The sequence below is a fragment of the Rhinolophus hipposideros genome (assembly GCF_964194185.1).
Source record: "Rhinolophus hipposideros genome assembly, chromosome: 8".
NCBI classification, from domain to species: Eukaryota; Metazoa; Chordata; class Mammalia; order Chiroptera; family Rhinolophidae; genus Rhinolophus; species Rhinolophus hipposideros.
The window spans coordinates 8,875,852-8,899,566 of record NC_138054.1 but is presented as its reverse complement, the minus strand read 5'-3'; the positions used below and the strand labels follow the sequence as shown (position 1 = coordinate 8,899,566).

General features: G+C 42.6%; 1 protein-coding gene and 1 pseudogene across 2 annotated transcripts in view; one reads left to right on the top strand and one right to left on the bottom strand.

The window, feature by feature from the left end:
- Positions 1 to 23,715, bottom strand: part of BMP6 (bone morphogenetic protein 6) — a 150,559-nt gene that overhangs the window by 89,379 nt on the left and 37,465 nt on the right. The gene's annotated exons all lie outside the window — the stretch shown is intronic.
- Positions 11,793 to 23,715, top strand: part of LOC308500903 (EP300-interacting inhibitor of differentiation 1-like) — a 48,555-nt pseudogene continuing 36,632 nt past the window's right edge. Inside the window, exon 1 of the transcript in view lies at positions 11,793 to 12,361. The product of the transcript in view is annotated as an EP300-interacting inhibitor of differentiation 1-like (transcript). The remainder of the gene's footprint in view (positions 12,362 to 23,715) is intronic.

Sequence of the window (23,715 nt, the reverse complement as noted above, 5' to 3'; positions counted from 1 at the left end):
TTACCTCTTATTCTTACCCTCACCCATCCCAATTTGACTTTTGCTGGATCTCTGCATCAAAAGAATTTCAGTAATCAATGACCTCCATGTTGCAAAAATCAATGGACAATTTTCTGTTCTCATACTACTCCTATTACTGATCTCTCAGCAGTATTTGAAACTGTTCATCACTCCCTCCTTCTTGACATATCCTCTCCTCAATGCTCCTGGTTTTTCTCCTGCCTCCCTGGGCTGTTTCTTCTCAGTTTCTTTTGAAGACTCCATCCTGGGCCTTTTTCTCAGTTACTCTATCCTCTTTCCCTGACCAAGTTCATCTATGCCCATTGCTCCAGTTACTTTGCACACACCGACAGCATCAAGTTCTACCTACCGCACATCTCTTCTTCAGACTCCAGAACTCCATGAACCAATGTCTACTCAACAAGTCCCCCTGATGCCTCAAAGACACCTCAAACTCAACATGATCATGACCAAAATTAAAATCTACTCCCCTCCAGCTTCCAGAGTTCCCTATCTCAATGAGTTCCCTTTCTCTACCCAGATCTGCAAACCAGAAACCTGTACATCATCCTCTGTACCTGTCACTCACTCCTCTGTGTCCCATTCATCACCAGGTCCTGCCCATTTACCTCCTAAATCTCTCTCAAATTCATCCACTTCTCTTCATCTCTTCCACCATTCAACTCACAATTTCTTAACCTAGCTACCAAGATAGCTTCCTCAATGGGCTCCCAGTCACTGCACCCTCTCCATTCTGTCTGTTCTCTACACCAACCACAGTGATTTTTTTCCCCAAATGCATATTTGATCAAGTTAGTTCCCATTACCAGTCACTAAAAACCTTTTAATGATTTTATTGTATTGCTCTTGCGATAAAGGTTAAAATCCCAAATATACCCTGCAAGACCTTGCCCATACCACCCCACCTTTAAGTTCTTCAAAAGTTCTGTACTCTGCCGATGCAGCCTTTGACCAAGCACCATTGGTTCCCAGATATCTTCCCAGACCTCCCAGACTTGGTTAACAGCATTTGCTCCTTCAGAGCACTTGCCTCAGTTTGTCATTATATCAGCACTATAATTACTTGATTGATACTCATGTCTGTTTTTCATTAATTGTAACCCATGCATAGTTTCTAGCACTTGATAGGCACTCAATAGACTTTTATTAAGTGAACAAATAAATGAATGAGAGATTCAGTTAAATAACATGCTAAGGCAGTGGGTGACAGAACCAACATTTGGCGCCAGGCTTATCAAACACAAGGTCATGTTCTTACCACTGCACCACCCTGCCTCTCATAGCAAATATTCACTGTACGCTTGTTGAATCTGAATCTGTACAGAGTAACAGCAAAATAGCTCACACAGTCTTGGTCCGCCTCACCAAGGAGCATGCCTGGAAGCTGCCAGAGACGGCATATGGGCTTTACCACTTATTGGCCAGGGCATGAACTTCAGCACAATACCTAATCTTTCTGTGCCTTAGTTTCCTGATCTGTAAAGGGATAATAAGAGTAAAGAGAATATATATACATATATATATATATATATATATGTATATATATAAAAGAGTAAAGAGAATACTTACTTTATAGACATTTGGTAAGGATTAAATAGAATGCAAATAGTCTCTTGATTACTGACTACTAAGCCTTCCATTAGAAGAGTCTAGAAGAAGCAGTGGAAGTATCTTTAGTGATAGTCAGGGCAAATAAAAGCCGTGTTATCGCACAATGCATTATCCTGTTTGGATTAGAAAGTTGCTAAGAGATACAGGTTAAAAATATAATTGTCTCACTCACATTTCACAAATATATATTGATCCCTTACTAAGTACAAGCTGTTTTGGAATATAAAAGATGGATTTGGATTAATTCAAGGATTAAGGAAAACTAAGAGAGTTTGAAACGTCTTTCTTATTTTTTATAAAAGAATTAAGAATGCTATTGCGGTGGGTAGACAGTCTGGTACCAGCAGTACACATCAGGAGCTGCAGAGTTAGATTGGTCCCAGAAACACAACACAAGGGCGAGAGCATCTTGCTTTTCCAGAATTAGCCATGACACACTGGCACTCCAGTTAAGTAGAAGCAACACAGAAATAAATTACTGGGTGTGTGCACTATCTACATTCTACTCAATGCAACCACGCACAGTCTATGGAGGGAGGGAGAATGAGGTGAACCAGAGCTGCAAATTCGTGTCCCAAAGGCAGCCTGTGGTTTCAGGGAGGAAAGACCTTACACGCCCACTCTCACCAGACACCACGAAAAGACCCAGGGAGCACCAAGGACGTACCAGTAAAAGGCTGTTCTCATCCATCCCGCCTTGACCCCAGATGGCACCTCTTTGCTATTTAAGTATCCTCCCAGCTTTGGTGTCTCCATCCCTAAATTGGAATAATGGTCTCATGAGAACACCTTGCAGATGAAGTGAAACAGTGCACCTGAGAACACTTTGGAAAATATACAGCTCTATGCAGCAGCAATAACACCTTTATTATCATTCTTAATAAGTACACTATTTGCAAACTGAAAACTCATCGGAGAGTAAATCCACCCAGGGGAGGAGTGGAGGTAATGACCTGAGCATCGCCCAGAGGGCACCCTGGTCAGTAGGCACTTGGGACATCACAGTTGAATGCAGTGTCTGGTTACGTGGGGGCCCACCACAAACACCCGCTGGGTTGTCACATGGGTCCTGGCACAGCACTGTGTCCTAGGTGCTCAGCTCCTAGGGAGACTCACAGGGATCCAAAGCTGCCTCGATAATCCCCCCAGTAGCACCCAAGTCAGGAAATACTACTCCCCAAGAAGCACAGTTGTGTGGTGTGCCTAATGTTACCTTAAAATCACAAATATTTGAATACCTACATGGTTTGACGCACTGGACTATGTACTTCGGGAAAAACAAAAAGTGGGACAGTACCTGCCCTCAATGTTTATACTCTTACTGGAGAAATAACACACCAATAGAGAAAAAGATAATCAGCGAGGCATGATGACTAAATCCCAAATGAACGACAGAGATAATAAAAGAATAAAGCCCCCTTGAGTGGGAAGGACCAAGGCTAAATGGCATAAGGGGGAACAGTCCGGCATCCCAGACTCAAGACAAACTCTGCTACTGTCTCGTTCAGTGAATTTGGGAAGTCACTTTGTAGAACCAGACTCCAGTAAAAGGGTAATGGGCTAAGATAAGATCATCTCAAACTCTTTTCTAGATCTGACGTGACTAAGATTGAAACATCAGTTCTGATTTCTCTACTTCTTTCAAGTTTTTCCTGTCCCTCATTTTGGGAGACTTGTAAATGCACAACCACAGGAACGCGTCTAGGACACAGCGCCGTGTTGGCGCATTTATAGAGACGCAGAATCCTCTAGGGGTCAAGGGATGGGATCAGAGTCAGACACACGTGGATTCTGCTGTCGCTGCCTGTGTGACCTTGGGCAAGGCGCTCAGCTTGAAAATCTCAGCCTACTTATCTCTAAAATGGGGATGACATCAATTACCAGAAGGTGCAAATGAAATCAGGTAACACACTTAACGAATAGAATACACTGTTTGGTGCATAGCCAGTACTCAACATATGTTAGCTATTAATAATGTTTGTGTTTTACACACACACACATTTATTTCCCTATAATGTGTATTTATCATCTGTGCATTCCAATTTCACATGAGGATGCCTAAAAGACGTGTCACATCTTCTGTAGCACCCCTCTCCCCCACACAGTTTCCTATTGTGCTCTGGAAGCCGGCCGACCATCAGTAAACAGTTATTTAAAATAATTTCCAAATGGCACCCTTGCTCCCTCTGAGGAGATGTGTCTCTGAACAGGAGCATGTATGTAACCAGACTTCTGAACTGACAGGTAATGCTCTTTATAGAAAAGTGATTAGCACTCATTTTGGGAAAGGAAGGAAAACAGAATGGCAAAGCCATCACTATTTAATGTTCTGTGAGCCAAAGAAAACACTAACGCATACAGCGGTGCCTCGGGTGGGGGCCCAAGCAAGCCACCTCCAAGGAGGTCACTCCCGGAGTGGTTCCAGCTCTAAATATAAAGGTGTGTTTGCATAGAGTACTAATTTGGTAGCTCTGATGTGTTTACTAGGGTTTTATGCTGTACTTTCAGCTGTTTATTAAAAAAGAAATGATGCCAGAAAAGATACAGGTCTTCATTAGGCGTCTGTGTTTGTTTTGTTTTATTTGAATAGTGGCCTAAGTTCCCTCCCTCTCTTCCCAGCTTCTCTCTCCCACCTCCCTTCCCAAACCTGCAAAGGCCAGAAGTCTTCTAAGAAACAAGGCGCTTCCTACCCATGCAACTCGCCTCTAAGGAGCTCAATTTACGCTGTGTATCTCCCATTTTCCATTACATGTACTAGAGTGAGAGAGGGGACATTTCATTTAACACAAAGTCACTCTGAGGGAGCTTAGAATACTTTAAAGAACATGCTCTTATAAAGAAAGTATTCATGTATTACTTGTATAATTTTTAAAATGCAATGTGTGAAAATGTATCCAGTCCACTTTCTCAACTTGATAGTTGCCTGTCTGAAGCGTGTGTGTGTGTATATGTGCGTGTGCATGTACACACTTGTGCAGTGTACACACAGGATAAATGTTAATAGTCTGATGGCTGAAGTGCACTCAGGGGCTACCTGCCAGCACCCAGGGCTGATCTGGCCAAGTCAGCCAATGTCCCTGTCCTCCTCACCTCACCAGGTACCCTGACCCGGAAGACGCAGGCCAGTTCAGAGAACAACCTTCCTCTATCAGGGACATAGGAAATGCTGCACTTCTCTGCTGGAAACCTCAGGTGAGGCTGTCAGAAAGCTTAGCTCCACTCCTACCTAGCTTTCCAGCAGTTTCTGATTATGACCTCCTCATATTGTGGTAATGTGGGTGCTTGACCTGTTAAGAAAAAGTTTGGAACTAGATATTCGAGTCATGACCAGATTATATCCCTGAGAACTTGAGTCTCACCCTACTATATGTCTCTTTGTTTTAATATCTTCTCCCCTTTTCTTCACTCCTACTACCATAAGGTAAACTAGGGTACAGTCCTAAGCGGCTTCCCATGTCAATAAAAATACATCATCTCAATATATTGTACTTAATACACTTTCAATTTGTCAACAACCAATAGTAAAGTTGGGGAATGAAACATAAGAACAAATTTTGGGGAGCAGATCACTCTGAAGAAACAATATGTTTGACACTGAATGTGAGGTTTTTCTTCCTGAAAGACTGGAAATGGGCAGGGGACTCACTGTCTAAATAAAATGGAGAGTTTCCTTGGGCACCATCCTGTTTCCTGGGGACCCAAGAAAGCAAGATATACAGAGGGTGCCAAAAAAAGTATACACATTTTAAGAAAGGAAAACTGGATTAAAATTGTAATACTAAACATATACCAATAACAAATGATGAATACAATGATGAAGTCACGTTTGACTTCTGCCATTACAAGAGACGCTCCAAGTGGTTACCATCAATGTCCAGACACTTCTGATTATGGTGAACTACTGCTTGAGCACGTTGACCAAAGTTTCAACTTGTATACATTTTTTGGTACCCCGGTATGTATCTATATATGACAGAGAACCTAGCTTCATGTCATTTTCTCTGCTAATATATCTTGTATTATATCAAAGTCTCTAAAATAGTCACTTTTAAATGTTCCAGCTCCAGCTAGTTAGAGCTCTTAGGCCAAAGTAAACCAATGGAAGGCAGGATGAGAAGTTCTGTCAGTGCTTTCATGTATAACTCAGGCAACCATTTCAATAACTAAATTCCTTATATCAGCTCTGAATTTTGCTTAATCAACTTGGGTAACCTTCCCTCAAAAGTAAAACAGTTCAGTTCCAAGCATTATAAAACTTACCTTTTAGTCCCTCCCTTGCTGGGTTATATAACAAATTAGGGGCATTGTCTAATGTTTTAATTAATACTTTTTAATTAAAGAAAATATAGGAAGTCTTATATTTGAAGTGCTGTTTCACCCTAATGTGAGGAGAATGGGTGGAAAGTCGGTTACCAAAAATAATTTCTTCTCATGAGGTGATGTAGAACAATGCCTCCTTTACTACCCCAAATGTTTAGTTTTAGAATCATGGAGGAGAGATTATAAATACTGAGCTAAGTTATTGGAATTGATGAAGAACATTCACAAATTCATCTCCAATAATGACAAAAACCTACCCTGACCTGAAAGGTTAAGCAAAGAAAGTCATCTTTGATTTAGGAAACAAGGTAGTGGGAAGGTGACACAATCAGAGAGCTGACCTTGCCACATTCCTCCCACTGGGGACAGAAGTCCCAGGTCCCTTGAGTCTGCCAACTGGGTAGTCAGTTTCATAGGCTAAGAATACATCTCCTTCCTGGAGAGTCCATTTTACTCATTAAGAGATTATTTAAAACATTATTTTGCATTAAAAATAAACAAGGTGTGCTATGGACAGAGAGAAAAATTTGCATGATTTTTCAAGAGAATGTAAAAAATGTGGGGAAAAAAATTATAGGCTCTTGGTGGTGGCTGTGGGTGCTCCAGACCTTTCCAGAATCCAAACTGGGTCTCCACAGCCACGGAGGCTGCTTCAGCAGCCCTGTGATTCTCAAGATTTCCCACCAAGGTCATCATGAGAGCAGAGGAGAGAGAAGTTTTATGACCCAGATACCTCCAGCTTAGCTAAAGGTCCACCATTTCCATAACAGTTCATTTCTTACTCTGCATTCATGTGAATTGCCAATATGTCCCACAACATACCCATGTTTGTTTTCATACAGAAATACTGTCTTAAAGGCTTTATCACTGAGGAAAACTGAGGGTCCAGGAAGACATGCTATATTAATCCCTTATATTTTAGGACACCTCCAAGGATATATTCTCCTAAAGCAGCTGGTGGAAAGAACCCTAGACAAGAAGTTGGAAGACCTGGGCTGTATGCCAGGTCCTAACACAAGGCAGCTGTGGGACCCTAGGCCTCTTTGAACCAGATAAGCTCTGGGGTGGCTGATTTGATGTGTCAACTTGACTGGACCACGGGGTCCCCAGATATTCAGTCAAACATTATTCTTTCTATTCAGAGTGTATTTGGATGAGATTAACATTTATCGGAAGACTGAGGAAAGCAGATTGCACTCCCTAATGTGGGCAGGCCTCATCCAACCAGTTGAAGGCCTAAATAGGACGAAAGGCTGACTTTCCCCCCAAGTAAGGGAGAAATCTTCTACCTGACGTCTTCATACTGAAACATCAGCTCTTTCTGCCTGATAAGTGGGGATATTTGTTGTTCTGCAGTAGTTTCTAGCCTTTAAACATGAATTGGGACATTGTTTCTGCAGATTTTGGACTTGCCAACCTCCATAATCACATGAGTCGATTTTTTATAATAATTTATACACACACACCCTATCGGTTCTATTTCTCTGGAGAACCCTGATTAATACAAGCTCTAAATCTCCACCACCTCCAAAGTATTATAACTGGAATCAAAATGCATTCAATGTTTTTTACTGCCCTTCTCCCCCACTCAAATTCTAAAAGTAACTGGCACTTACTTATGGGACATACTTTGCTCCTGGTCCTTCTGATTTATATTGCCCTAGAGTTAGTATTAATGGGTTGGGAGGAAACTACATGATTAGAAAAAGATACATTTCTTAGAATTTCACAATGCAACTTAATGTGAAAAGGCTTTAAATACTGTAGTAAATAAATCTTTTAAACTGCTTGGAATCCTTATTATTATTATTTTTTTTAAGAAAACATAATGTCTCTTAATACTACCACAATAGTTCAGCACACCTTTTAGAAAATGGCAAATTAGAATAACTGTCCAGGTCCCATACATGCCTCTTTCTCCCCACCTGCCACCCTAGTAATGCAGACACTAGGTAACTAAGTTGTGATTCAGTCAGGTGGCCATACCAGAGGGAAGTAGGTGGCTCAACTCTTACTGAGAAAAGTGCTATGAACTTCCTATCTTATAATTATCCCTGGTACTCTCTCTGTTACCAAGGCAGTGACGGGGTGGAACTGCTCCTCACTTCAGTACCTTCCAGCTGCCCTTGGTTTTCAGTTGATTCTAGATTCACCTATATTATCCAGGATACTTTATTCTTGACCCACACCCTACTAGGATGTGCCTACTGGTCAGGGCTGATATTTATCCTTTATCTTGTCCTCTGGCCTAGGGACCAAAAGCTTTGTCCATCCAGTATTCCCTCGCACATAAAAAGCACCCAATAAATGCTGGTAGAATAGGTAAATGAATGAATGAAAGTGCAAAGCAGCACTTGAAATATTAGAACATCCCATAGTATGAACTTAAATCTGACAGGCTTCTGGCAATTATGGTGAGACCTCAGTATAGAGCCCATTTTTCTCCATGGATCCCAAACTCTTGGTTCATGACATAAACAAGGAATGAATAGCCTCCTGGGCTCCAGGGAATGCATGAAGCATACATTGTACAGTATACTGTGAGGGCAACAGTGGATTTGGGCCAAATTTCAACACTTGTAAGCTACAGCTTGAACTGAAATAAGTCAGGACTCGTCTTGTCCTCAGAGCAGGGCTGGGAGAGACATCAGACTCCAAATCTGAACGCAGCAGGCACAGGGGGACATCTCACCTATTGTGTGCAATGGATCTGCCCCTCAACTGCCCAAGAATAAATCAGGCTACCGACACTACAGTGTTACCCCAAAAATAAGACCTAGCCGGACCATCAGCTCTAATGTGTCTTTTGGAGCAAAAATTAATATAAGACCTGGTATTATATCATATTATATCATATTATATTATACATTAAAGAAAGACCCAGTCTTATATTATATTATGTTATATAAGACTGGGTCTTATATTATAGTAAAATAAGACCAGGTCTTATAGTAATTTTTGCTCCAAAAGATGCATTAGAGTTGATGGTCCGGCTAGGTCTTATTTTCAGGGAAACAGGGTGGCAACTATGGGGGCCAGTAATACATTACAGATTGAGACATTTAAAGCCAGAAAGAACTCCAGAATGGTCCATTCAACCCCTATCATTCTACAGATAAGAAAACAAGGCCAAGAGTTTCTAAACAACTCAACCAAAGTTTAAGATTTCAGAGCTAGGATTTAAACCCAGACCTTCTGGTTTCAAGTCCAGTGTTTTCTACGACACCACTCTGCTGGGGCCTCGCTCAAGCATTAGACTTGTCACTGAAGCTTTTAACACAAATGTTTTGAAATTGTTTTCAGAAATTCTTGGAAACATCTACTTACATTCTTTCAAGTTGTCAGAGGATCTGGAACAGAACAGCAGAACCCATGTGCAACTCACTCGACCACACGCACAAGGTTACTGATTCCTCGTGTCCTGCTGCAATTACTCATCTCTATCAGGACATCAGATCCGATATTGCTAAATGATAACATCAGCAGCTAACTCATTCCAGTCTGCATATACAGTTATTACAAAGATACGTTGTTACTAAAAACAGTTTTTCACTCATGGGATGTGGGAAAGGCGAGGTAGCAGGAGTGTAAACCAAGGGCACATTCCTGCTCCTCCTACTATGTGCTCGTCAGGCAGCATATACATACACTGAGCAAGACACCAGCCCAGGGTTCCATAAGTGGATTTTATTTCTTGCCTCAGTACTTTGGAAATGCTTTTCTTTTGGTGAGAAGAGATGGAAAGGACGATATATGAGGTATGATCGAAAAATATGGTGAATGTTTAAGTTAAAAAGGAAATTTGTTACAGTAAAAGACACACTGGCATTAATTCCCCTCAAAATACTCCCTTTCACTTTGAACACACTTATCCCATGGTTCTTGCCACTTTCTGAGACAGTTCTGGAAGTCCTCTTTCATGGGTGTCTTCACTTCATCCTTCATTAAGACAATGCTCCATGTCACACATCACTTCTGGTATACAGCAATTTCTGTCAAATAAAAACATTACTGTGTCCTCATCCACCTTAATCACTGGATCTGGTACCGTGTGACTTCTGGCTCTTCCCCAAAGTCAAAATGACCATGAAAAGAAAACATTTTCAATCAGTGCAGGACATCGAGGCAGCCACAACAACACAACTAAAGACACTCACAAAAGAGGACTTCCAGGACTGCTTCAGAAAGTGGCAAGAACCATGGGATAAGTGTGTTCAAAACAAGAGGGAGTATTTTGAAGTGGATTAATGGCAATGTGTCTTTTACTGTAATACATTTTTATATTTAAACATTTGCCATATTTTTTTTATCACACCTCATATGTTTCAAGTGTTTTTTGTTTTGTTTTTTGTAAATTATATTGAGGGACAGTGTATTTCTCCAGGGCCCATTAACTCCAAGCCGTTGTCCTTCAATCTAGTTGTGGAGGGCGCAGCTCAGCTCCAAGTCCAGTTGCCCTTTTTCAATCTTTAGTTGCAGGGGGTGCAGCCCACCATCCCTTGCGGGAACTGAACGGGCAACCTTGTTGAAAGCTCCCGCTCAAACCAACTGAGCCATTCAGCCACCCCTCCAGCAGCTCAGCAGCAACTCATTTTCTTCAATTTAGTTGTGGAGGGTGCAGCTCACTGGCCCAAGCGGTAATCAAACTGGCAATCCTGTTGTTCAGAGCTCACGCTCTAACCAACTGAGCCATCCAGCTGCCCGTTTCAGGTTTTGCAGTTGCAAACATGTATGTTGTTATAAAATCTTTCCTTCAATTCATTCAAACCATTTAACAGAGATGACTTCACAGTTTTTCTGTAAGTCTAAATTTACTTCAAAGTTAAAAAGTTAAAAAGAAATAGTATTTTTTAAAAAAAGGATGGAAGAAGGCAGGAAGAAAGGAGGGGAGAAAAGGAAGAGGGAAGGTGGAAATACTCCCGTGAGCACAAGGCCTGGCTTGCTTTGCCATCCGAGCAGGGTGAGTACTTGTGTGCCACTAGGCAGTGACTCACCCAGGCAGTAAAGGTTCAGTTGCAGATAACAAAAACCAACTGAGCCATTTGAAGCGCAAAGGATCTTAATTCAGGCAATTTGGTGTAAAAGCTGGAGGCACAGGTTCTGGGCTGGGCCTCCAAAATTGAGGCCTAGAACACTCCAGAACTGGCCTGCCAGAAGTGCTGTCAGCGGTCAGTCAGAAAGCCACTTCCCCATGCTGGCCCCAGGACCACACACCGTGTCAGACACCACCAGAGACACAGAAAGCTGCTGCAGGACCTGCTGGCCCTAGAGGAAAGAGGGGCCTCAGGCACCTGACTCCCACCCTCTCAACTGGTTCCACTTCAGTCCTCTCTGGTATATCTGACTCGGGGAACATAAGTCATACCTTGAACTCGCCCTGGCTGGCACTGGGTCTGGGAAATGGTACATTTAGCATCCCAGCTTCTGAGGTACAGCAAGGCACACCAGGAGGGTGCAGCAGACGCTGGCCCCACCCACAAACTATACATCCTACATCTACCTGCCAGCTAGAGGAAGCTCTCCTTCTGGGGAGCAGATACCTTAGCAGGCGGGGAGCTGGACGCTCCTCCCCACTCTGAATTATCCCCCTTCTGGTCATCAGGGAAAGGCAAGTCAAAACCCCACTGAGATATCACCTCACAACGTTTAGAGTGACTACTGTTTTTTAAAGACAAGAAATAACAAGTATTGGCAAAGATGTGGGAAAAAGGGAACCCTTACGCACTGTTGGTGAGATTGCAAATTGGTGCAGCCGCTATGTAAACCACTATGGAGAGTTCTCAAAATTAAAAACAGAACAACCAGAAAAATGCCTCGCAAGAGGTTGAGCTGCTTGTACAATGTCGGAAATGAGTGAACTGTCCGAGCTGTATGAAGAGTAACAACCTGCAGACGAACGTGATGCCTGGCGAGAGTGACCTTCCACAGATGGAGGTCGGCAGGGAGCCGGGAGCCATCCCTAACCCCCTCCTGCAACCGTGCCCCACCACAGCTCCAGGAAGAAGGCCCAGTGGAGCAGGAGGTGGCCCAGCCAATGGCAGAGCCAGAGGGGGAATGAGGCCTTGCTAATGGGCCCAGCCCTGGGGAGCAGCCAGGCCAGATTGCAGGCCCTGACTTCCAAAGTGAGGACAAGGGCGAGGAACTTGATGTCTGGAAGGGCGACTACAACTATTATATCCGGAAAAGGAGCAACTGAGTGGTGGAGGCCAGAGTATCCACAGCCCTTGAAGAAGCCAACAAGATGTTTCTGAGAACATCCACAGCAAGAGAAGCAGCCCTGGAGGGTGGTTTTCAGATGTATTATGAGAAGACCCCGTGTGATCAGTTGGCTTTTATCGAAGAGCTTTTTTCACTTATAGTTGTCAACCATCTGACCAAAGAACTTGGCTATGATGAGATTATTGACAGAGTAGTTAAATGCAGTTATCAGGGGAGGAAACTACTTGAGGAGAGACCCAACATTCCACTGTCTCTTGGGTTTATTCCAAATAGTTCTGTGCCAATGAAAAACTTGATGTTCAAAAAAAAAAAAATTTTTTTTTGGTTTTGTTTTGCAGAATAGAATAGGGCAGTGACTGTACAGTGTGAAAAAGAAAAAAGAAAACAAAGAAAAAAGGATCTCAGGTCTGCCCAAACCTGTTTTCAAGAATGTCCTGAAGCACGTATGGCTTTGACTTTGTTATTGATCCAGATTATTTTCTTCGCATTGGGGGAAATTACTTTCTTACTTCACTGTACAAGATGGTTTTGCAAGAATAAATCATGGCCAAAACAAACTGCCAGTACAAGAGCCCACTAATACTAATTACATGAGAAAAAATAACATATCCAACTTAGCAAATGAGATGTCTTTGAGTTATTTGGACTAAAAGACTGTTAAGAAAACTTTGAAGATCCCATTTTGTGATCTATCAAAAGCTAACTTTTCAGTGTCCGATAAATTAAGTATTCTTAGTATCCCAGAAGGATAAGCAAACCCAAAAAGAAATATGTGTCATGCGTGCTGTATCTTAAAATGTTTCCAAGACCATCTGAAATGTTGTTTGTACATGTATCTTGATCATTTATAAAGCTACTGTGATCAGTAATTCAAGAAAATTCATTGTCTTGACCACTTTTAAAAGTCAAAAATAAAAAAGTCCTTAATGTCTAAATTTTCAAATTTAGACATTAAAATGTATGTGAAAGTACAAAGAAAAACTTTCTAACACTCTTATATACTAGAGAAATTTCTGTTTTACTCATTCTCTGGTTTTCATTTAACTTTATAGGCAAGACTGGTTGAACTTCATAACGTAAGAACTGTTTAGGGAAAATTGTCAAGTAAAAGGAAAGTTCTACATCTAAAACAAGACTTCATGAACATTTATGCCATCAACCTTTAAAGATTTTATACCTGTCCAGAAATCCACCTGAAGTTTCCCTCTGTCTCCTCCTCTAATTAAGCTTATTGGTTATGCACCAACATTTAAGATAATAAAATTTCTTGTTCTGTGTAAAAACAAACAAACAAAAACTGAACAACAATATGACCCAGTAATTCTACTTCTGGATATATATATGTATATATATTTTTTTCTCCCTTCTTCCACCCTCCCCCTCACCCCCGCCCCACTCCGGTTCAAGCTGTTGTTTCTCAGTCTAGTTGTGTAGGACACAGCTCCGTGGTCCATGCTGGTATTATGAGCCTTGCACTCCCCCCAGCTGAGGCAGTCGGTCACAAGTCGGCAGTTGGCCGCTCACAGCAGCTCCCGGCAACTCTTGCTGGCTGCCCGCCGCTCAGGCTGGCCACCAGCCGCTCATGGCAGCACACCAGCACACGGTAGCCCACGGCAGCACACAGCAGCCTGCAGCAGGCCATGGCAGCTCGCGCCGACCTTGGGCTGCTCACAGCAGCCCAGCTCCAGGGAGAGCCATTGTTCACAATCTTAGCTGTAGAGGGTGCAGCTCACTGGCCCATGTGGGAATCGAACCGGCGACCTCAGTGTTAGGAGCACGGCGCTCCAACCACCTGAGCCACCGGGCTGGCCCTGGATATATGTTTGAAGGTAAAAAAAAACACTATCTTGAAAAGATACCTGTACCCCATGTTCACTGCAGCATTATTTATAATAGCCTAGATATGAAAACAACCTAAGTATCCATCAATGGACAAATGGCTATAGAAAATGTAATATTTTATGTACACACACACACACATACACACACACACACACACAAATGGGGTATTATTCAGCCACAAAAAAAGGAAAGCCTGCCATTTGCAACAATATCGATGGACCTTGAGGGTATTATGCTAAGTGAAATAAGTCAGAAAGAGAAAGACAAGGAGTGTGTGATCTCACTTATATGTAGAATTAAAAAAAAAAAAAACTACCTAAAACCTAAATTCACAGACACAGAGAACATATTGGTGATTGCCAGAGGCAGGTGGGAGTGGGGGGGCATGGGGAATGGGTGACAGGGGTCAAAAGATACAAACTTTCAGTTATAAGTAAGTCTTGGGGATGTATATACAGCATAGTGACCCCCCGCCCCCAAAATGAAACACAATAGGCACTAGGCAGCCTTGCTGGAGTCAACTGGGGACCAAATCCGGGGATCCCCATCCACACCAGCCTAAGCCACTTTCTGCCCAGGAGAAGCTGATGTCCACTGTCGGCAGTTGCCCTCAATTAGGCCTTCTGTCCATGCCCATTCCCTTCTGGACACTGAGATGTCTCTGTGTTGCTTTTGAGACTAGATTCCTGCTGTACTCCCCCCTTCCAGAATTTCTGGAACCACTGTTCTTCCCTGACCCCATTTACATTAGCTGGATTCCTGCTACCTGCCCCCAAGTAAGCAGGCAGCTCTGATGTGATAGAAAGAACAAAAGAAATGGGTTTAAATCCAGGCTCTGTCACTGACAGCTGAGTGAACCTAAACAAGGTACTGCAACTCACTGAGCCTGAGTTTTCTAATATATAAAATGATGAGCGTAGTACCACTCAGAGGCGGTAAACGATGAAATGAGACAAGACTTTATCCTAAAGTGCCTGGTTGGCCAGGTGCATGGTAAGCACTCAAAATCATCCTTCATTCTTTCATAGGGTTTTGTTTGCTGCCTAGGGCTTTTCCCCACCTTCTTGCCCCCATGTGCTTTGGGATGACCAGTGCACACCTGACATCAACTGCCCACCTGCCCACCTCTTTGGACTTCCTCTGACTGCCTGCTGAGCAACATCTGGGTCTGAAGCTCTGTCCTGGGGCCGCTTTTGAGCCTGGTGGTTTTCAACGACATTGAGTCATAACCACATGTAATAGAATACCAAAGTCTGCAAAAAAGTCACATTTTTTATAAATGAGATCTATTCAGGGCTGTCCCCAATCTCATTCGCCTCCTTGCATTTTGATATGCTCTCTTGGGTGGAAAGGAAAGAGTCGGAATGGAAGCTAGCAAGTTGAGAATTATCTCTGCCGCAGACCTCAAGGAGCCACCCAAATCCTGGAGTGCCCTGTGCGCCATGTGTAGCTCTTCATTAAAATACAATTTCTTTAGGGAACCTTATTCTAGCCTGTAAGACCCTTCAGCGAAATCCAGGTTCCACCACTAATTGCCATCCACTCCTCAAATTTGGCCCACGACTAGCCCTTCCTGAGCCAGCAAGGCTGGAATGACGTAGGCCCCTCTGCAAATAACAGAGGTGATGGTCAAAGACATTCAGGGCTGCTGGCCCTTCCATCTGCTCCCAAGAAATCACTGCAAACTGATTAAGATGCCATTACCCAAAAATTCCAAGTAAGCTCAAGAAAGGGTCTCTCCCAGGAGGAGAAATGGAGGGAGACAATATGTCCCATTAAATCTAGCCTGAGTATGAAGACCAAATGTAGGAAAGCAAATACATGGAAATTCCAAATGATCTACTCAGCAGTCTCAGAAAACGTCACCTGCACATGGATTAATGAAACTGGAAGACTCACCTTAGAATTACCTAATATTTAAAATTGTAAGTCCTATGCTTAATTTAAGTATGCCCATTGTTCACATTTCTCTTTATCCCTATTCCTTTTAAAACCTGTGACTTTAGGATGATGCTCTTTTGAAAGTCTACAAATGCACATACATATTAATAGAAATAGAATGAGGGTACACATTCTAAATTCATTTGAGTAATTTACATATTCATTAGGAGCCAATGTTTATGCATAGTGCAGGCCTGTGGCAAAGTTTGGCTTACCTATCCTTTCCCAGTTCCTGCTCTTGTCTACAGGATACTCTCCACAGTGACCTCTGATTTTCTGTTACTCCCTAAAGTAACCACATTCTGCCCAACCACATTCACAAGGAAAATGCATTGTGATGAATGAACACGATTAACAGCAGATGTTCTCTGTTCTCCCGTTCCTTCCCTAATTCCCTTTGGAATAAGAGAACTCATCTGCCTTTGCCAAAAATGCCATAAACAACAGTAAAACTAGGTCTATCAGGCTGCATACATGTGTGTGAAAGGAGATGAAGGGCAGAGGGAGGTTCCCCTGGGTTTTCTGTGCACCACCTGAGAACATGTGTAAGGGGCAACTACAGAAGCAGTACCAGACATTAGGTGCGCAGCATTCTATGAAAATAGAGAATCTTGGCTCTTCTAAGTGTCTTTCTTATGTCATTTTCCTGACTGTGAACAGCATATAAGGGTTATAGTGAGGAATCCCCTCCAAGATTCTGAAAACGAGAGCAAACTGTCCTTGGAAAATGAAATTTTTAAATCACCCCATAAAGAATCCAATTAAGCCACCATAAAGAGAAAGATTGACTCCCTAGCTTGCAAGGCATGAGAATAATCAGAACAAATGTTCTAAAGAAAAAATGTAAGAACGTGCTGTTAATGAGCAGTAAGCATGGGGAGAGGTGCTGTCACTAGACCTAACAAAAGAAAGGTCCACACATTAAGACAAACAGGTTGTACCCAAGTGCTGTCCAGAGGTAGGGGAGCCACAGCCTCGGGGATTCGGAGCAGAATCCGGATGTTAGCAGTCTAATTCCCTGCATTCTAGTTCCGGTTTTGCCTAACCAAGTCCTGGTGTGGGAACAGAGCCAGGAGTGCAGTTTCCAGGCTCTCGCCCTCACGTGGAAAGGTGCTCACTCGGGTAGTAAATGGCCATCAACTGTGATTGGCTGGCCATCAGCGGTGGCTAGTTGGCCGTCAGCTGTAACCAGTGAGCCATTGGCCACTAATATAACTGCCGTGGCTACACTAGCAGCAAATGGGGGCTATCAAGAAGATGGTGGCTGAGCTAGCAAGAGCGGATTGCAGTTAGCATGGCAGATGGCAGCTAACAAGTGAGGTTGGTTGGCAGAGAGAAACAGACAGTGGATTGTGGATAGTGTGGCTCCCGCTTCCTGTGTCTCCAACCCAGCCGCCAGCGAGAATATAGTGGTATGACTCCCTTATCTATGGCTCCATGGATGTTCCTTTTGGCCTCACCATATCTTGCGTTCTTATGAGGGAAGTGGGAGCTGAGACCCCTCATGACACTGGGTTACAATTTGACTCTGTGGCATTAGCCCTCCAGGACAGAACACACTGGCAGGAGGACACAAGTACTTGGTCTCACTGGCAGTTACCATTCTCACTGTAAATCAGTGAACTGGCATCATGTTTGGAATCTGGCTTGTAACAGCCCATCTACAGGGTGAGAATGATTTGCTCTTTGATATATTTGTCTAGTCCCCTCAGTAGTTATAATGTCATCAAAAATCAATAAATTCATTATTAACACAATGGGTTGTGGGCCTTTACAACTATGGGACAGGATCTAAATTTACCAAGGAAAAGAATCCCCAGCAGAAGTGATTCTGCACATGAAAGCGTGAGAAAAATGACACATGGAAACATACCTTTGCAATGAATGACAATAAAATAGAGGGTGTCTCCATTAACAGGAGGCCTCTCTGTGGGCTTAGGACCTGGATGGTTATGCAACGTGAGAGCAGGAGTGCTCTGTAAAGCAGACGAAGAAGAATGTGGAGTTCCCAGGGGTGATCCTGAGAGGGAAGGTAGGGAGGTGACTAATGGCACTGCCAAAGATGCAGACCAAGTGACTTCTAATAAAAGGAATGACTGATGTGCAGTTTCAGGTTTCCGCCATGCAGTCTGCTAAGCCATCATTCCCTGTGACACCCCCTTCAGTCCCCCATTCAAAGTCTTCAGTAATACCTACCACTGAGAGGCCAAGTTGTAGGACTATAAAAAGCATCAAAATAGACTCTGGAGCTAGATGCCTGGGCTCCATGTCTGGCTCCACCACTTATTTATTGCATGATCCCAGAAAATGCTATATAATCTCGGCCTCAGTTTCCTCATCTGAAAAGTGGGGATAATGATAACAACTACCTATCTATGCATGTATGGCACTATTATGAGGGACGGTTGATTTCAAATCTGGTTCAACTCAGTGTAGAACAAAACCTCTAGGCACAAAAGCAGACACTGTTCTGCTGCACCAGTCTGCATTCCCACCAACAGTGTATGAGGATCCTTTTTCTCCACAGCCTCTCCAACATTTGTTATTATTTGTCTTGTTAATGATAATCATAAGAACTTTTAAAGCTACCCAGTTGATTCTAATGTGTAGTCAATGTTGAGACCCATTGCTGTAATGAATTTTAATCTATTTCCACATAGGTCGTTCCCCAAACTTTCCTAATAATAGAGATCACCTGGGACAACTTTTGACTGTATAAATTTCCCCAGGTCCCTTCCCTAGGATTTCTGAGTAAATCTGGGATGGGGACCAGAAACCTGCATGCTTACAAGGCACCCCTTACAAGAACAAGGTAGTGTATACAGTCAGGGAGGTTTGAAAACAGGGTGCACTCTTAGAAAAGAGTATGGGCAATATCATAAAATCAATAAGGAAGGTTAAGTTGAGAACAATGACTCTAAGTATACATATTTATATCCATGAATCCAGAATCCCTTCCTGTGGGGTTTGGTTCCAGTCCCAGTCTATGTCCAGGATTTAGCCAACAGACAAAACGTGAAAAAAAACTCCCCTCTCTGCAGACACCTGAACTTTACTCAGCAGGCCAGAGGATCAGAGAAAGGAGAACCAATTGTAACATGTCATTCCTGTCCTTCCTTAAAATATCTTCCCCCCCCACTATTATTTGAACCAATTTAACAATGATGTATGCTATACACCCATCACTGAATAAGCACTTAGATATCAATTCACTTGAAAATATGTTCAACTGCTTAAAAACAGGATGTGGCTTATTTTTTTTTAAAGTTTTATACCATATTATTTAAACTGTTCCAAGCATTTTTAAAAACAAAGCAGAAGACTTTCAAGTTCATTCCTTAAGTTCACAATATAAGTGACAATATACCCACTGTGGGGACAGAGTCCCAGAGAGCAGTTTCCAGGCTCTCGGCCTCACGTGGAAAGATGCTGGCTTGGGTAGTAGATGGCTGTCAGCTGTGGCTAGTTGGCCATCAGCTGTAACCAGTTAGCCAATTAGCCACTGATTTAACTGCTGTGGCTGCATTGGTTGGTCAGTTGGTTGGTTGGCAGGCAGAGAAGTGGACAGCAGGTTGCAGGTTGTGTGGATCCAGCCTCCAGTGAGACTGTAGTGGTGAGACTCCCCTATCTATGGCTCCATGGGTGTTCCTTTTTGGCCTAGCCATATCCTGTGTTCTTATGTGGGGAGCAGGACTAGAGGCCCCACAGGCTGCCTCACACAACAAATGGCGCAGCGAGCAGGATCTCTTGCACGACACCCACTTATAAGTAGATAAGGATAGAAAAAAAATGAAAATGCATAGCAATCTCATTTGACTGTATCTGAAGATCTGACAATAGTAGTCTATTAAAATAATTATTGGGCCGGCCCGGTGGCTCAGTCGGTTAGAGCTCCATGCTCCTAACTCCAAAGGCTGCTGGTTCGATTCCCACATGGGCCAGTGGGCTCTCAACCACAAGGTTGCCAGTTCAATTCCTCAAGTCCCACAAGGGATGATGGGCTCCGCCCCCTGCAACTAAGATTGAATACGCACCTTGAGCTGAGCTGCCGCTGAGCTCCCAGATGGCTCAGTTGGTTGGAGCGCGTCCTCACAACCACAAAGTTTCTGGTTTTGACTCCCGCAAGGGATGGTGGGCTGTGCCCCGTGCAACTAGCAATGGCAACTGGACCTGGAGCTGAGCTGCGCCCTCCACAACTAAGACTGAAAGGACAACAACTTGACTCGGAAAAAAGTCCTGGAAGTACACACTGTTCCCCAATAAAGTCCTATTCCCTTTCCCCAATAAAAAAAAAAATCTTAAAAAAAAATAGTAAAATAAAATAAAATAATTATATATAATAAGGATTTATTCCAGGATGCAAGAACGATTCAACATTAGAAAATCTGTTTACATAAGTCACTACTCTGAAGGATACCGATTGTTGCTATTATTATATACTTTATAATAATAAAATTATTTTTAGGACCTCCCAGAGATCCTAGATAATAAAAGATGAGAAAAAGACGGAACATTGGAAGAAAAATGTAAATTTATCTTTGTTTGCAGACGCTATGAGGATCTACCTCAAAAATCCAAGAAAATCGACCTATTTACATTGTATTTTTGTTTGACTTTTTTTTTAAATTAAAATGTACTGGGGTGATAATGGTTAGTAAAATTACATAGGTTTCAAGTGTACTATTCTGTAATATATCATCTATACATCACATTGTGTGTTCACCACCCAGAGTCAGTTCTCCTTCCATCACCATATATTTGATCCCCTTTACCCTCTTCTACCACCCCTCTCCCCACTTACCCTCTGGTAACCATTAAACTATTGTCTGTGTCTATGAGTTTTTGTTTCTTTATTTGTTTGTTCCTTTGTTGCTTTCAGTTTTATATCCCACATATCAGTAACTTTAAAAAAATAATTGTAATTATAAATTACAATTTACAAATTGTAAGAATACTTTTCCAAATATGTTTTTTTCCCCTGACATTCCCAAACTCTAAGGACGGCAACTACCTGAAGTATTTTCCCATGCTTGACTTCTTTGTGATCCTACCAGATAAGTCTTTCAGGTTTTAAATTCAAAGACCAGAAAAATGCAGAAAAACAAAAACCCTGCAGAGGTCGTGTTAACCAGGATGTGAAGATCCCACACACCTGTGCTGAACTTGACCCCTACTCTGCACAGCTGTGGCTCTCAGACTCTTCTGCACACTGGAATCAGCTGGGGTATCTTTAAGAGTTTGATGCCCAGCTCCCATCCCCAGACACCATGATTGAATTAGGATTGGATACAGCCTGGGCATCAGGTTTATACAAGCTCTCTGGGTGATTCACATGCAGAACAAAGTTTGGAAACTGCTTGCTTAAGTAAGTTACTCATCATTTGAGCAAATCTGGGCTGCAAAGAGCTGGTCAGCAGAGTTTGCTTTGTCCTTTCCGACAGCTAGCTCAGTTCCCTTTACCTGCCACTGGTCTCTTTTCTAGTTCAGAAATTACCTGTGACATTTGAGTACCTTGTTTGCTTTGTTTTGTTTTTCCTATCTGCATTACTGTACTAACTCATTATGTACTTACCAAATCAGTTTGGTTTGGGGGGAAAGTGCCCCTTTACTACCCCTTTACAACTGCTTTATCTAATCGGTATAATAATGCTTCCATCATATTTATTGACCACCTACGGCGCTGGTGTTGTGGGGGCACAGCAATGAATAGTCCCTCTGGTGTTCACGGTTTACAATGTGGTAGAAAAAGAACACAAATCACCACAACACACGGCAGGTCATAGTGAGCTGTAATGAGGACAAGAAAGGCACAAATAAAACATTATGGGAGCTCAAGGGAGACAGAAACATTCCTTTACCCCACAAACATGATGAGAAGAAAAGGTAGCCAATCCTAGAGGGTTGCTGGAAAATGAAAGAGAAAACTCATAGGCCCCTGAGCAGGATGGAGAGGTGTGATAAGGTGATGCCAGAATGTGGGGTGACTACTTCTCAGAGGAGCCACAGCGATCAGCAAGAACAGGAGGGGAAAAAAATGGAATTGGTGAGCACAAGGAAGCTGAGGTCAGGATGTCTGGAAAAGCCCAAGGGACCCAGCTCTGACTGGGGTAGGGTACCAAATGCAAGAGAAACAAGAAATTTTCATTTCTGGTTTCCGGTTTGGCATGTGAGGATCTTGGAAGTCACCAGACCATCCTAACAACAAGTAAAATCCAAAACAAATTGAAAATCAACAACTCTTCTTAGATCCATCAGAGAAGTGAGGTCATAGGGAAAGCCAACACCCCACAAATTGGAGAGGCAGATAGTCAGATACAGAGAATTGTAAGTGACCAGAGCAGAAACCTCTCTGGAAACTAGTACAAGGGAAGGAAAGCCTGAACTGTAAGTGATGAATTGCTGGAGCCTCAGTGTGGACAAGTCTGAGAATTAAAAACTCCAGGGAGGCCCCATACTTTTGTGAGTTTTCCTTTCTTCAGAAACTCGACCAGGTTCTCACAGTGAAAAATTCCCTCGTGCATCCGACAGGAGGGGGGAAAAGTAGCCATTTTGAAGTATACCAGAGTATTTTGTTCTTCTTAGCAAGGCCTGTACTCACGAGAAATTATTTCACTACAGCCTAACGAACCTGTGAGGGGAAGAAAATACCCAACTGCCACTTCCTCTAACCATTCTGTCCCACCTAAGTGGGGAAAACTGAGAAGCACTGATGAAGTTCACCCAGAGGCACAGGCTCACTGTGCCCGAATCACAGGATCTAGAATGCTCCCCTTCCCTCATATCTCACCACCACATGACTAAGGACTTATTTACTGAAGTTCCTTTCACACAGTGCACCATGTCTGTCTCTCAGCAAAAAAACTACAAGGCATACTAAAAGACAAAAACCAAAAACAAAACACAGTTTGCAGAGACAGAGCAAGGATCAGAACCAGATTCCGATATGGCAGGCATATTGGAATTATGAGATCAGGAAATTAAAATAACTACCATTGTCATGTGCAAAAGATTTGCCAGCTGGTACCTGAAAGGATTATCTCTGGCTTGACTACACCACCAGTATTAAATTTTCACCTACGATAACAAATAAAAACTACAGCTTTGTAGCTGGGAGAAAAACAGCTGAGAACCGAGTGTCCTGAGCACTGCCCCCCAACCTACTGAATCATATCTTCAAGGCAGGATTCAGAACTCTATACTTTGCAAAGGGACCACGACACCCTGGTGATCAGGCAGTTTGGGAATAACTGTTCTGTGCCAAAAAGAAACCAACCCAGAAGTTCCCCAAATAGAAGTGAATGACTTACTTGGAAGTTGACTGTCTTCTATAATAAGCACAATAAGCATAAAAACATCTTCAAAATATTATGCTATTTACACACCCTTTGGGTTGGTCTTTACTGGGGCATTTCTAATTGCCTGAGGTATTTAATTCTTTTTTTGCTCTTGTTTGACTTTAAAAAAAAAAAAAGTCTTCAAAGTGGGCCTCATCAGTGGGCCTCATCAGTAGGCTAGGGATGATATCTAAAATACATGTCATTCTGCAAAGTCTCCTGCATAGAGGACATGCCTTCAAAATATATATTAATTTTATTCAATTGTATACATTATTCTAAAGTCAGCAAGTCTACATTTAAGCACAGGAAGTAGTCCACCATCCCATACCTTCTAATTAATAGTTTCTAATAATCCATTTTATTTAATTTAGCTCATCATGAGAGGTAAATTACAAATCTACTCCAAAAGTCTGCAGATGAGGTA